Source organism: Sitophilus oryzae, unplaced genomic scaffold, assembly GCF_002938485.1.
Source record: "Sitophilus oryzae breed Bouriz unplaced genomic scaffold, Soryzae_2.0 scaffold_168_pilon_pilon, whole genome shotgun sequence".
Classification (NCBI taxonomy): Eukaryota; Metazoa; Arthropoda; class Insecta; order Coleoptera; family Curculionidae; genus Sitophilus; species Sitophilus oryzae.
In genome coordinates this window covers 529,813-545,038 of record NW_022146379.1, presented here as the reverse complement: position 1 = coordinate 545,038, position 15,226 = coordinate 529,813, and the positions used below count along the sequence as shown (strand labels likewise).

Genomic DNA, 15,226 nt, shown 5'->3' with positions numbered 1-15,226 from the left:
TGTTACACAGCAAAATAAAACACTAAATCACAATACACCAAAACACTTTTACTTATACACTGGACGCGCGTTTCGCTAACCATTGTCAGCATCATCAGCAGATGATTAAAAACTAACCTACAATCTACAATTTTAGCGTTAATATACTCGCTCAGTAGGCACCGAGTGGGCGTGGCAATATCTAGCCAACCGAGTCAGAGTCCACCGAACGTAACAGTTAGATTTCCGCCACTAGAGTAGTAGGAACAAAGAACTTGAAGGATTTGGATCGTTGTCTCTGTTCATACTATCTTTACATTTATTAATTCTGATCCTTTCATATGCATCTAATCGCCTGTATTTTGAAACTTGTTTAATTAATTTTAAATTATTTAGATCTATACAATGTTCTTTATCAACAATATGTTCGGCAACGCACGATTTATCCGGTCTACCATATCTTATCTGAGCTAAACGTTCTTTAAATCTAGTTAATATTGATCTTCTAGTTTGCCCAACATATATCTGATTACAATTTTTACAAGAAATTTCATAAATACCCGACCTTTCCAGTGGAGGTGTTTTATCCTTTGGATTACCTAATAATTGTTGTAATTTATTATTAGCACTATACACAAGTTTATAATTGACATTCTTAAAAATTCCTTTTAGACCACGGTATAATAAAAATTATTTTATGATTTAGGGACGTCTTTTCTTGATAGTTTGGTTTTTGATTCATCTCAATAGCTATATTTTTATTGGAGATATTCACTTTTGAATGAGACAGTAACGATTTACAGCAATTGTAGCATTGATTTTATCATTAAATGTGTTGATCCTCATCAAAATACTTATAAAACAGTGTTTATCATTTTTGTAATGTCACCGTGATTGAAAAGGCTTATTATTATTGTTTATTGACGTTTACTCTAGTAGAGAGATTTTAACTCCTGAAGTATCGGCTTTTGCTGCTTTATTTAATCATGGTAGAGATCAACTGTTGGACTTAAAATCATATCTGCTAGAGTAACAGCCCAACAGACAATAATAATATGATTTTTTAAAATCAGTGACATTGCATAAATCTTAAACACTATTTTATACAGGGTGGTCCGAACTTTATTCCGGAAATTTCGGCAGTATATTCTGCAGACTAAAATAGGTATAAAAGTTCATATAAATCTATGTCCTAAAATGCTTAGTTTCAGAGATACAGGGTGTAGAAATTTCATTTTTATTTCGATTTTTTCCAAATATAAATTATTTGGAAGTAACAATGTACTAATATGAAGTCAATATTTGGATGAAAATTGGTGTCTGTGAGTTTTTTGACATGAGAAATTTGATTTTCATGTCAATATGACTCCTACTTGCAGAGGGCGCCACCTACATATGTTATAACTGGTTTGAAGTGTAATAACTTTTCGTCCATACTTGTATAAAACTACTGAGTAAAAAAATATACATTTACAACTTGCTTTACATAAAAAAGGTCTTTTGGTAAAAATCGCTACGAGTAATGGTTCTCGAGATATTTGGAATTGAAATGATCAATACCTGTCTTCATTGACATAAATTAAACATGTTGACTAAATAGTTATTAGACTAAAATCATAAATTTGAAATCTTTTTGTGCCAAAAGTTTAACAGAAACTGTTTAATCATATTTTTTTCGCAGAAAAATATATGATTAATTTAAAAAAATAAAAATGTATTATTTCAGTCAAATAACTGTATATTCAACGTGCTTATTTTTTGTCAATAACGACATGTATTGACTATTTCCATTCTAAATATCTTGAGAACGATTGCTCGTAGCGGTTTTTACCAAGAGACATTTTTTACGTAAAAAGTCACGAAAATGAATATATTTCTAGTCAATAGTTTTATACACGTACGGACGAAAAGTTATTACTCTTCAAAACAGTCAAAATGCATGTAGGTGGCGCCCTCTACAAATAGGAGTCATTTTGACATCAAAATCAAATTTCTCGTGTCACAAAACTCTGAGACACCAATTTTTGTCCATTGACGTTCTTTCAGAAATTATTTAGAAAAAATCGAAATAAAAATGAAAGTTTTACACCCTGTATCTCCGAAACTAAGTATTTTAGGCAATACATTTATACGAACTTTTTACTTATTTTTATCTGCAGAATATGCTACCGAAGTTTCCGGAATACAGAGTTCTGGACCACCCTGTAGATCTCTTTGACTAGGACCAAAAGGCAAAGGCGCGGCTTTAATATAAAAAATCCGAAAAAAAATGTTACTTTTTTAGTGTTGCTAAAAGCTTAATATGTGTTGCTAAAAGCGAACTAGAACACAATATATAAAACTTTAAAATACATGAAAAATTTAGAGTTCCCATTTTTCGTACCGGTGGGTGTTTATTTGTGTGATTTTACAATATGACTACCATAGGTCATAAAATTGTGATAACATGTGCTGAGCTAAAGTTGTGTAATTTTATGTTTTAACACCCACGATCCGGACGTAAGAAAAGAAAATATTCTAGCCGGTAAGCCTTCTTGGCTTACGCCAAAGAAATAATCTTAAAAAAAAATATAAACTTTTAAATTGAGTTGTATGGGCTTCGTGCGGCTGTCACATACATTAGTGTATAATTTAATTATTAAATCATCAGTGTAGGTAACTTAGAATAAACAATTAATTACTCAATTATAATAAAGCAATTAATTAAACACTGTACTATAAAATGTCACAGATAAAAATATATAAAACGCAAAATAAAATTTATTCAGTTCATGCTAGATACATATTCATTTGTTTATAAAACAAACCCTTATGAATCAAAAAGACAGGATGACTTCTGACCTATATTTTTTATTGGACCTGATGGAAGACTTCAAGAAGTCGCCAGCGTTTCAACATATATTTTTTGCTCTAATATAAGAGCAAGAAATAAGGATTTGTGAAAGCAACATAAAAATAAAATTCAATCTGTCCTTTAATAAAAAACACAGATATATGTGTGCTGGTTTTGTCCTAGTTATGTAAACAAAATTGTCTTTTCGGGGCATATTTCAAATGACAAGAAAAAATAAGGATTTATACTCTAAAAGCAGATAATGCTTGATTTCGGCGAAAAGAGATAACTTTTTATAAAAATACTTAATTATTTTTTTTAACGGGGCTTCTACTGATCTTGTTACATGTAAAGATAAGATAGATGGATATATCTAGGTAGGTACGCAGAGTTCCATGGCAAAAGAATGTAAGTCGACTGGCTGTCTATTGAATAGGCTGCGAGATCACGTTATTTTATTAAGTAAAGATAATAAAATCTTGATAAAATAGCTATAACATACATAATTAAGCTATAAATATATAAATTTCCATTGCGTGAGTTGAGTTTTTAAATAGTAATAAAAAATATCCACATATAATATATTAGATAACAGATAAATTTAATCAATATGCATTTAAAAATGTCTCGATGCTTTTTCTAATCTCTTGTTTTATTTATTCAAACCGAGTTATTGAGCTAGATAATTCGAGATATTTAATCCACATCCACATACCAGTAAAATATAAACTAAAAATATTTACTGTACAAAATTCACATGTTAAGTGAAAAAAATAGTCAACAGACTCTCCTTTGACAGATGATATAAAGACATATTTTTTTTCTTTATAAGTTGCTTGATATCGTCTACATTCATATCATTTTATTAAATATCTTGTTTTTAATTTTCCTCTGAGCCTTTTTATAATTTTTGTGTTATTTCTTTGTTATTCCATATTTTATTTTGTGATAGCTTCTGTTGTTAGTTTTTATGAAAGCTTTTTTGGTCTTCTTAGTTGTCCCCTATACATTATGTAAAAAATAATGTACCAATCATTAGGAAGTTACAGTCCTTAAAAGAATAGATAAAACTAATAATTTTATATTAATATATTTTGTTTTTTTCTAAGAACATTGATAAACCATTTTCTTTGAAATTTCACTCTCTTAAGGAAAACTTTTTTTCTTAATTTTCTCTAAAACAGTATGGAAATTTGGAAAAGTATAAACAGGATTAACCAATTTAGAACAAGCAAAATTTTTTATGCAAACATGCATTTTTTTCAAATGTTATTAACAATCTGGGGACACACTGTATACCCATACTAGTAAACCGTTAAATATATTATATACTGACAAACGTGTCCCTACGTGATTCGTACCTGTCCATGTAAGGTATACTTACATGGAGAGGTACTATAAAAGGTGTATACGATGTAAATATACATCGTAATACACCGTTTTGTTAAAATAAAATAAAAAATATTGTACTAGTGTGTAAAACGACAAACCGACGTGGATAAATATTGTCGTTACATCTTATCTTATAAATTATGTACGTCCCTAACCGGACAGCATTCTAAACCGAATTTTCCATTGGGATTTCACTCCATTTCCATGAAATACGTGTCCTAACTTGCCGCGTCACAGCGTGTATCTATGGAGGCAATTAAAACCGTCTCTGGAACATTTTATGTAACTTATCCCGGGATGTTGTTGTGCTCCAGACGGTAATAAAATTTAATAATTTAAATATTTGATTGAAGATTTATATTGATGAAGACAGGATTTTTAAGGAGTATTAATTTGGCAGCACATTATTGAAATAATTTTATATGCATCTAGAACGAACTTGCATGATTATAGAAAAAAAATAGGGAATGCTTAGAAGTGCAGAAGATATAATGTTGTTGTTTTGTTTGAGAAAAATGATATAATTATATCGAGTAAACCACAAATGTACATTTATGATATGAATTACGAGGAAAGAAGACAATTGAGTGTGATTCTGGATCGACATGAAATCTGGATGGAACTAGGCATAAAGCATATGCAATACATTTTCAGAGGAAGATAAGGTGGAAAAACTAACGAGGTTTATATGAATGGGCCGTACTGAATGGGCCGTAAGGCATGCAAATATTTTATTTCATATGGATACAGTATTAAAAGCCCATATACTTGCCTGATATATGGCTGAAGGATCATTGGATAGCAGGATTTCGAACAAATGATAGCAAGAAACTCTTGAATTGGCCCAAGAGCACGTTGCCCTAACTGCCCGACGACTTCCTTTGATCGCACCAGTTTAGCACAATAATCAACACCTCCAGCTTCGGCATGGTCCTGTTCCAGCTGGCGACAGCGATGTGTGCTAGCAATACAAAGACGATATTTCTTAAAGATCAAGTGATTAACCATCCATCAAAACTAAGCATCTACTAACATCCATTAAACATCTAAAACCTGTATACTTTGAAATTGCTTGAAAGATATTATTCCTAAGGAGGCCAAAAATAGTTAAGAAAAAAGATACACCATGAATTATATCATACCCCTGTTACTTTTGACGGTATATTTCATACAGTCAGCAATACCATGCAACGAGGCACTATGTGGCAGTGTAGTCAGCAAATGCTTGCTGACCGAATCGTGCAATTGTGATTTTAATTTTGACAATTGCTCTTGTTGCAAGGACTGCTTGAATTGTTTGGGATATCTGTATACTGAGTGTTGCTCTTGGTGCTAATATGTGTCCAAGCCCAACGCCAAACCTGCAGTCCCCCCCTCAGCCAAGTTTAAATCCCATGTAGAAGACTTCCAAAAATCCTTACCAGGATTGTTCAATGCCTTGACAGAAGCCCCTGACAACTTCAAAAGATGGAACAGCACCACTTTTCCCATTGACATTGATATCACACACTACAACAACAAGAAAGAATGGAAATCAAGAATTTATGACGTCCAACATAAAGAAAGTAGAGCAATCCGCGGTAACCTTTCCCAGCTTCGAACATAACACGGTGGAATGCTACTGTAGCTGGGCTCAGTCCATGAGCTCGGACCAAATGGCAGAGGTTCCAGCAAGACTGTAATCGATGGGAGCAGAAGAGAGTTTCAGGGTAGTATATCACTGACGATGGTTGCTGGTGAATGGCGTGGGGAGGGAAAATCCATTGAATTACGGAATAAATGGATAGCAGTGCAGCCAATGCCCGAGTAATCGACGAGCTGGATTTGTAACCTGAAAACAATGACGATAAGACGAGATGAGCACCTATTTTGCCGAGAAAACGATGACTCTCGTATACGGAGTTTAGGTAAGCTTTCCGAAATCTACATCAGGACGAAAGAAACAATAAACAAATATTGTAATTAAGAGTTTTTCAAATGAAAAAAAAAAAAATATATATTAAGAAACAGAAATTATATTTAACTTATCATTTAAAAATATAAAATAAAAGAAATTTTTTTTCAGAAAAAAATAAATTTAGAAAAAGATATTAAAGCAACCGTCCTTGCAAATAACTAAATTTAAAATCGATTTGTTTAATGGCTTATGTTGATTTGATTATATACTATTTAGTATAATTGACTGAAGTTGTATATTGATGAAGACAGGGATTTTTAAAGGAGTATTATTTGGCAGCCACCATGATTGAAAATAATTGGTTTATTATGGCCAGTAGAGCGAACTTATGATATTATAGAAAATAAGAAGGAATGCTGTAGAAGTGCAGAAATATTAATGCTGTTGGTTTTGTTAGAGAAAGAAATGATTATAGAATGTATTATCGAGTAAAACCACAAATGCTAATCATTATTAATGATATGAAATTACGAGGTAAGAACAATTGTGTGTTGGTGATTCTGGTAGGAGTCGAAAGTGAAAATCTGCGACTGCGAAACATAGGCATTAAAGGCATATGCAATACACTGTTCAGAGGAATATAAGACTGGAAAACTAACGAAAGGTTTTATTATATACATGGTGGATTCGGTTATAATGAATGGGCCGTAGCATGATAATTATTTTATTTTCATATGGACTACAGCTATTAAAAGGACCCAAAGTATACTTGCCTGATATATGGCTGAAGGATCATTGGATAGCAGGATTTCGAACAAACGATATCAAGAAACTCTTGAATTGGCCCAAGAGCACGTTGCCCTAACTGCCCGACGACTTCCTTTGATCGCACCAGTTTAGCACAATAATCAACACCTCCAGCATCGGTATGGTCCTGTTCCAGCTGGCGACAGCGATGTGTGCCAGCAACAGAAAGACGATATTTCTTAAAGATCAAGTGATCAACCATCCATCAAAACTAAGCATCTATTAACATCCACTAAACATCTAAAACCTGTATACTTTGAATTTGTTGAAAGATATCATTCCTTAAGGAGGCAAAGTAGTTAAGAAAAAAGATACACCATGAATTATCACACCATCATACCCCTGTTGCTTTTAACGGTATATTTCATACAGTCAGTATGTACATAAATACATATGCCAACGAATCAGTGGCAGTTAGTCTATGTATGGGCCTGAGTGTAGTCAGCCAAATTGCTTTGCTCGACGAATCGCTATTGTGTCAACCTAGGTGTATTCGTTTAGATTTTAAATATTCTTGTGACAAATTGCTCTTGCTTGCCATAGGAACTGGCAGTTGAATTCGAATTGTTTGGGGATGATCGTATTACGGAGTGGTTGCTCTTGTGTAGCATTGGATGGTACGCGAAGTCCCAGACGCAACCAGCTCAGTCCCCTCATGACAAGAAATCCCAAATGTTAGAAGATCTTCCCGAAGAATCATTCACCACCGGAATGTTCAAATGGCTAAGTCTTGTACCAGAAGCTCCGCCTGACAACTTTCAAGATGGAACAGCAACCACTTTTCCCATTACATTGCATATCACACAGCTACAAACAACAAGAAGGGGATAACATACAGACATTTGATGATCCAACAAAAAAATCATAGCAATCGGTTACTTCCCAGCCTCATCAATACACGGTGAACTTGTACTGTAGCGTTTTGGGCTCAGTGCATTAGCTGGACCAAATGCAAGTCCAGCTGTCAATCGATGGAAGCAGAGAGTTTCAAGTGGTTTCACGATGGTTGCTGCGAATGCGGTGGCGCGAAAATAAATGCCATTAAAATTACGGTAATAAATGAGCCCAGCAGTTGCCCAGCAAAGCTGCCAGTAACGCGACGAGCCACTGATTGTCCTGGAAAGACCAATGAGCTTAAATCAATGAGATAGACGATGAGCCCGATTTTGCAGAAAACTGTTGAATGACCTGATACGATTAGGCTACTTCTGATAATACTACATAACAGACAGAGAAACTAATCAAAATAAGGTTTGCAGCCAGCAGACACGATGAGCATTGCTTTTCAAATATCATCATTAAAAACAGTCTATTGGACGAGTGACACCTACCGAATCAATCTGTAAAAGAGAATAAAAGAATTTTTTTCAGAAAAAAAAATAGAAAAAGGTTAAAGCAACCCGTCGCTTGCCACAATAACTGGAAATTTAAATCAATTCTTTTAAACTTATTTGATTTTGATGTATATATATTTAGATATTTGATGAAGATCCTTGAGTTATTGATGAAAACAGGATTTTTAAGGAGTATTAATTTATAGCTCAAGGCACATTATTTGAAATAATTTTATTATTTGCATTTTTTTTTTTTTAATTTTTCTTATAGGAAAAAAAAGTAGGGAATGCTTAGAAGTCCAGGAAATAAATGTTGTTGTTTTGTTGAGAAATCAATGAGTAGAAGTCTAATAATTTTATATTCGAGGTTATAAAACCACAAATGTACATATTGATGATATGAAATACGAGGAAAGAAGACAATTGTGTGTGATTCTGAATCGAAATGAAATCTGGATGGAACTAGGCATAAAGCATATGCAATACATTTTCAGAGGAAGATAAGGTGGAAAAACTAACAAGGTTTATATGAATGGGTCGTACTGAATGGGCCGTAGGCATGATAATATTTTATTTCCATATGGATACAGTATTAAAAGCCCATATACTTGCCTGATATATGGCTGAAGGATCATTGGATAGCAGGATTTCGAACAAACGATATCAAGAAACTCTTGAATTGGCCCAAGAGCACGCTGCCCTAACTGCCCGACGACTTCCTTTGATCGCACCAGTTTAGCACAATAACCAACACCTCCAGCTTCGGCATGGTCCTGTTCCAGCTTCGCTGGCCATCACCGACACGCCTGACTGTTTGTTGCCTTACACAGCAGACGACCTCAAGACGATATCTAGTGCTGATGATTAAAAAGATTCAAGCACTCTCCTTCTAGCTGATTATTTATACCATCTACCATCAAAACTGCAAGGTCATCTTTCTACGATCTACAGGTCCCGCTAAACTCACTCTGAAATATCTAAATCATGCTCATGTGTTAATGTGACTTTGAATTCGTGCCAAAGGATATGATTTCTCTCTTAAGGGAGTGCGAATAGAAAGTTTGAGAGCATAAAATAAGAGGAATATATCCACCCTAATGGTAAATTTATACATGTAATTAGTCCATCACTATGCTTTTTTGAGCGGCTATATTTCATTACAGTCAGCGGGAATACCCGCATTGCCAAGACACTGTAGCTATACATCGCTCGGAATATGTTGATTTAGTGGGCAGTATGTGGCAGTTGTTATCGTCAGCGAAAATGACTTGCGGATTATACCGAATCGTGCATCATTTTGCCGGATTTTTTAATTTTTTGACAATTTTGCTTCTTGTTTGCAGTAAAGGACTGCTTGAATTGTTTGGGATATCTGTATACGGAGTGTTGCTCTTGTGTAGACAAGTGTCCGAAGCCCAACGCAATCAGCAGTCCCCTCAGCAAGAAATCCCATGTAGAAGACTTCCAAGAATCCTTACCAGGATTGTTCAATGCCTTGACAGAAGCCCCTGACAACTTCAAAAGATGGAACAGCACCACTTTTCCCATTGACATTCATATGACACATATATGAATGGGCCGTACTGAATGGGCCGTAGGCATGATAATATACAAGGTCACAGGTAATAGAGCCCATAATTTAATATAGAATGTACCGGCTGAAGATGGGAGTAATATATCCTTCTATAACGGGCCAAACACTGCCGCCAACTGCGATGCACTGTAAACCTGCCATATTATGACAGTCCGAGAGACGAATAATAATAAGTGCAATAATTCCGGTATTTAGTTTCTTGTTACTTTTAATATTAATTTCACGCATTGTTACTAACCATAGACATATTCGGCGCCGGCGCTGTGTTAACTGGAATTTAAATTTAGCGTTTAGAGGGATTCAAATTGGTACAGCTCTGCTTTAATAAAAAGTATCAAGTTAGCTGCATTCGTTTATATATTTCCTGACGTTATCATTGGTTTGTGCTTTGGTTTTATTATTACGAGTTTTGTACTTTAAGTTTTAAGGTGATAACCATTATATTTATTTCATTTTATAGCAGTAGTAGATTTGCGTCGTTATATTACAGATGAAATGGTGTTCGCAGATTTAGGACTCGGAATTAAAAAAAGTTGTTTTATTTCCTGGTTCTAAACAAGCTAACTCATTTCATTCATTATACTATTAATCCATTTCATATTAGCACCGTGTGGTACATTTTCCCAACCTTTGGTAAATATACGTTCATTTTGGTATTGCGTAACTTCTTATACCAGGTTGTTCGCCACAGCTAGAGCACGGAGTATTGTGGCCCGACAGTTAAGATTTTTACAAATTGTAAGTCTTGGGTTCGTTGAAGGACTAGTAAAGCTACGATTTAAACATATTTTACAAGAGATACAAAGTGTCCCAAATAAGTAAAAATATTATAATTGTATTTTTTTATAGTAAAAAATATTATAACCTGTATATTATTCTTTTAGATTCTACGAGTGAAATAAAGATAAATTTGATTAAGGTTTATCACACTTAAATCTTACCGTTTTTGTAATATTTTCATATCAATTTATTTTGTGAAATTGCAGTAAAAAAATTAAGGCTTCATTTCTCCAAGGGTATTAAAGTTTTTAACACTAAATATTTACTGAAGATTATTTATTGATCAGATATTGTGTTTCAATAATGAAAATTATATTACCTTATACAGAGTGTCAACAAATTTCTTTTAAATAATTACTAGCTTTAAACGGCAATAACTTGTTTAATTTAAATGGAACACGCTGTATATTTTAAGCGAATCAAATTGTATTATACCACTTTTTACCTATCTCTTCAAGTTTTCATAGAAAATGCATTTCCTTATAATTTAGACCTCATTTATCACTATATCCATGGAATATTGACATTTTAGATTTCTTAAAGCAACATAATATGTAGAAAATGTAATGTTAGTAAAAATAATAATATTGCAAGCCCATTTGTTTACAAAAAGAAAACTATTTAAATATTTGCAAAAGAGTATACCAATTATTACTAAATTATTACTAATTATTAATATACTCCACTTTACATACTTACATACTAAATATTTGTAAAAGAGTATACCAATTCTTATTTATTAATATATCACCATTATTTCCGCCCAAAAATAAGTTAATTACATACTTAATTATTCTAATTAATAAATTATTCTAAATAAATCTGGATTTGACTCAGAAATCAATACCATAATAAGTTATGAAAATGAACGTCTCTGTTGTTATAAATAAGCATTGGCCAACAAATGAAATAAAATTTATAAAGTGTTACTTTTTACCACACTGTCTAGTGCACATACAAAATTCACTTTTTTTGTAGTTAGAGCAATTATTATTAATCTACGTAAACAGTCAATTAATGTAGTTTGAATACCGGGATCATATTAATTAGTCCTCTTTAACAAAAAAAATATTTAAACTGCTTTTTATCTCTTAATGTAATTAAATAAACGAACTATATGGACAATATTCGTATCTGTACTCTTTGAACATTAGTTACATCATCAAAAAAATCTAAAATGTCATGTGAGTGATATGTATAGTGATAAATGAGGTCTAAATTATAAGAAAATGCATTTTCTACGAAAACTTGAAGAGATAGGTAAAAATGGTATAATATAATTTGATAGAGAATTAAATTGTGTATCTGATTCTCACCTGAATTCTCATCTGAAGTGTTCCATAAACAAGTTATTGCCGTTTAAATCTCGTAATTATATAAAATAAATTTTTAGACACTCTGTATAAGATAGTATTTTGTTTATTATTGCAACACAATATCTGATCAATAAATAAACTTCAGTAAATATTTAATATTAAAAACTTCGATACCATAGGAGAAATGAAGCCTTCAAATTTTTACTGCAATTTCATGAAATTGAAATTATTTCAAAAACGGTTTAAGTGTGATAAACCTTAATCAAATTTACCGTTATTTCAATCGTAGAATCTAAAAATAGAATAATATACAGGGTGTTCCGTTTAAAAAAATACCACTATAACATTTTTTACTTATTTGGGACACTCTGTATCTTGTAAAAATATTTTAAAATTCTAGCTGTGATAACTCTTCAACGAACCTAAAATTTACAATTTGTAAAAATCTAATAGTTTAGCTACAATACTCCGTGACGTATGTGGTTAACAATCCTGACATACATATTATACAGGGTAAGTTTCCTACGATATTCTCTATGGGTATCTCGGAAACTACTGGAGATAGAGAGTCGGTTAAATGGGGAAAGAATTGCAGTTTTGTGGGGTCATAAATATGCGCCTTTCAGATTTTTGAAAAAGTTTATGGCTTACTAGATATTTCGAAAAAAACAAATTTCGGCTATTTTAAAAATTGTCCGTAATTCCATTATAAGCTATTTTAGACAAAACGTTTTCAGATAAAAGTTGTAGAGAATCACATCCTTAATGAGACTGTGTCCTCCGTTTTTTTCTAAAGCCTGTCATTTTTGACATATGACACAAACATATGTTTTTTTAAATGGAAACCACAGTTGGCCATGACTTCATAAAAAGCGCAATTTTTTAAGATTTTCAGCGATATAAGCTATAATATGTTTTCTTCGAAAAATTGCTGAGTTATAGCCAATTCTTATCATTTTTAAACAATTTCACTTTGTTAGCCATGGAAACAAGTTCAATCGCCATTGCTCTCAGAAATGTGAAGCTGTCACATCCAAACTTTGTAAATTAAAATAAACACCATGTAGATACTCGCGCATCAATAGAGTGTTTCCAAAATGACTTTCATTATAACCCCCCCCCCATAATGAAAGAAATGTTAAAAATTATTTATATCATAATAATACAAACTCAGGGATAGGAAAAGGTGGACTAATTGCAAGGGCCTCCTCGATCACCTGACCTATCCATTTTAGATTTTTTATGCGGTATGATTAACAATAAGGTTTACAAAAGAACTTATGAATTAAGAGAGGCAGTCGAAGTGGCGATGGTGCATGGCGGTACGAGAGAAGTTTAATTAAGTCGACCGGTCCTTCTGTGAGAATAGGTAATAATTCAGTTTTAAAAAGATGCAACTCAAAACAATGGCGGATTTTTTGAACATTTTCTAAAATAACTTAAAGTGTATGCAGTGACTGCAGTGATATTATTTTTTTAAGTTTTAGTTTGTGTAATGTAAATTCTAAAGAACCGTTTAGTAATTATATTCTGATTTTTTATAAGTTATAAATCATAACAGAATAAGAATGTCATGGAATCTAAGTGAAATTAGTTGAGAAAGATAAGAATTTGCTATAACTAAATTTAACTTTTCTAACAAGTCTTGACAATCGTTCTCTAAAAAACATAACATTCGCCGGTCAACGTATCCTCGAAAATGTATGGTCAAGAAAAGTTGAGTCAATAATCTTACACGCTTTTCTTCATTTGGAAAATTCATATTTACAATTTTTGTTTATTTTAATTTAGAAAATTTGGATGTAGCAGCTTCACATTTATCAGAGCAAAGACGATTAAACTTGTTTCCATGGCTAACTAAGTGAAATTATTTAAAAATGATAAGAATTGGCTATAACTCAATAATTTTTCGAAGAAAACATATTATAGCTTATACCGCTGAAAAGCTTAAAAAATGGTGCTTTTTATAAAGCCATGGCCAACTATGGTTTCCATTTAAAAAAAACATATGTTTGTGTCATATATCAAAAATGACAGGCTTTAGAAAACGGAGGACACTCCCTCATTAAGGATGTGATTATCTACAACTTTTATCTGAAAACTTTTTGTCTAAAATAGCTTATAATGGAATTAGGGACAATTTTTAAAATAGCCGAAATTTGTTTTTTTCGAAATATCTAGTAAGCCATGAACTTTTTAAAAAATCTGAAAAGCGCATATTTATGACCCCAAAAACTGCAATTCTTTCCCCATTTAACCGACTCTGTATCTCCAGTAGTTTCCGAGATACCCATAGAGAACATCTTAGGAAACTCACCCTGTATACATACATATATGTATATATAATATATTTGTACATAATTTAAATATTAAGCCTAGAAAAAAAAATGATTTATGACATATGTTACTTTATAACCGCCACAGCTTTCAGAATAGCATCGTTTATACGTACACATACATGCAAAAAATGTAGAAGAAGAAATAAAGAAAATCCCATAATACCAGAAGTTATGAGATATTTTCGGGTAATATTCGAGATTCCTCTCTGATATATTGCCTATATAATCAACAGTCTGGGAGAAATAAAAATATGGTGATAACCTTGATTTCGTGTTTTTTAAAAGAGGAATATTGCAGAAGTTTTGCAAAAAATCTGTAGAGAAAATATTTTATCACATTACAAATTTATAATCTATATTTTTAACAATTAACAGGAACTATTTTTAACACTACTAAACTGCTAAACGACTAAACTGAATTCTATAATTTTTAAAACAATTGGTAAATGTAAAATCTTATAAATACACTACTCAAAACATTTATCGCAAATTTGAATAAAAATAATTATTCCATATTTTTAAATGAAGAAGAAGAAATACAAACCGAAAAAGTCACAAATCCAGATGATGTGAAATTTCTTTGCACTGCTTTTTTATGCATTTTATTTACCCTTGCGGTTAAAGTACTATTTTATATACTATTTTTGATAGATATAAAGCAATTTTAACAGTTGCTATGGAGAAAACAAATTTAGACTGCAATATTTACGAAAATTATATCAGTAATCATTAATTTTTATGATTTACAATAATTTTATTGATGTTTTCAAAAAAGGCTTGAAAGATTATTAAAATATTATTTTTAGCCCCATTCACTGAATCATGTTTTTAGGTCTACCAGATTTTCTAAAAGAAAAATGTATTTAATTACTGTCTGCCTATGTCGATTTATTTTACTATTCAACAGCTGAAATGTAATGAATAGGTACGTACACACAGCACTAATTAATCCACT

General features: G+C 32.1%; 1 pseudogene; it reads left to right on the top strand.

Moving 5' to 3' along the window:
* Window positions 1-5,330: 5,330 nt before the first annotated feature.
* Window positions 5,331-8,059, top strand: LOC115880979 (annotated as a pseudogene).
* Window positions 8,060-15,226: the final 7,167 nt, after the last annotated feature.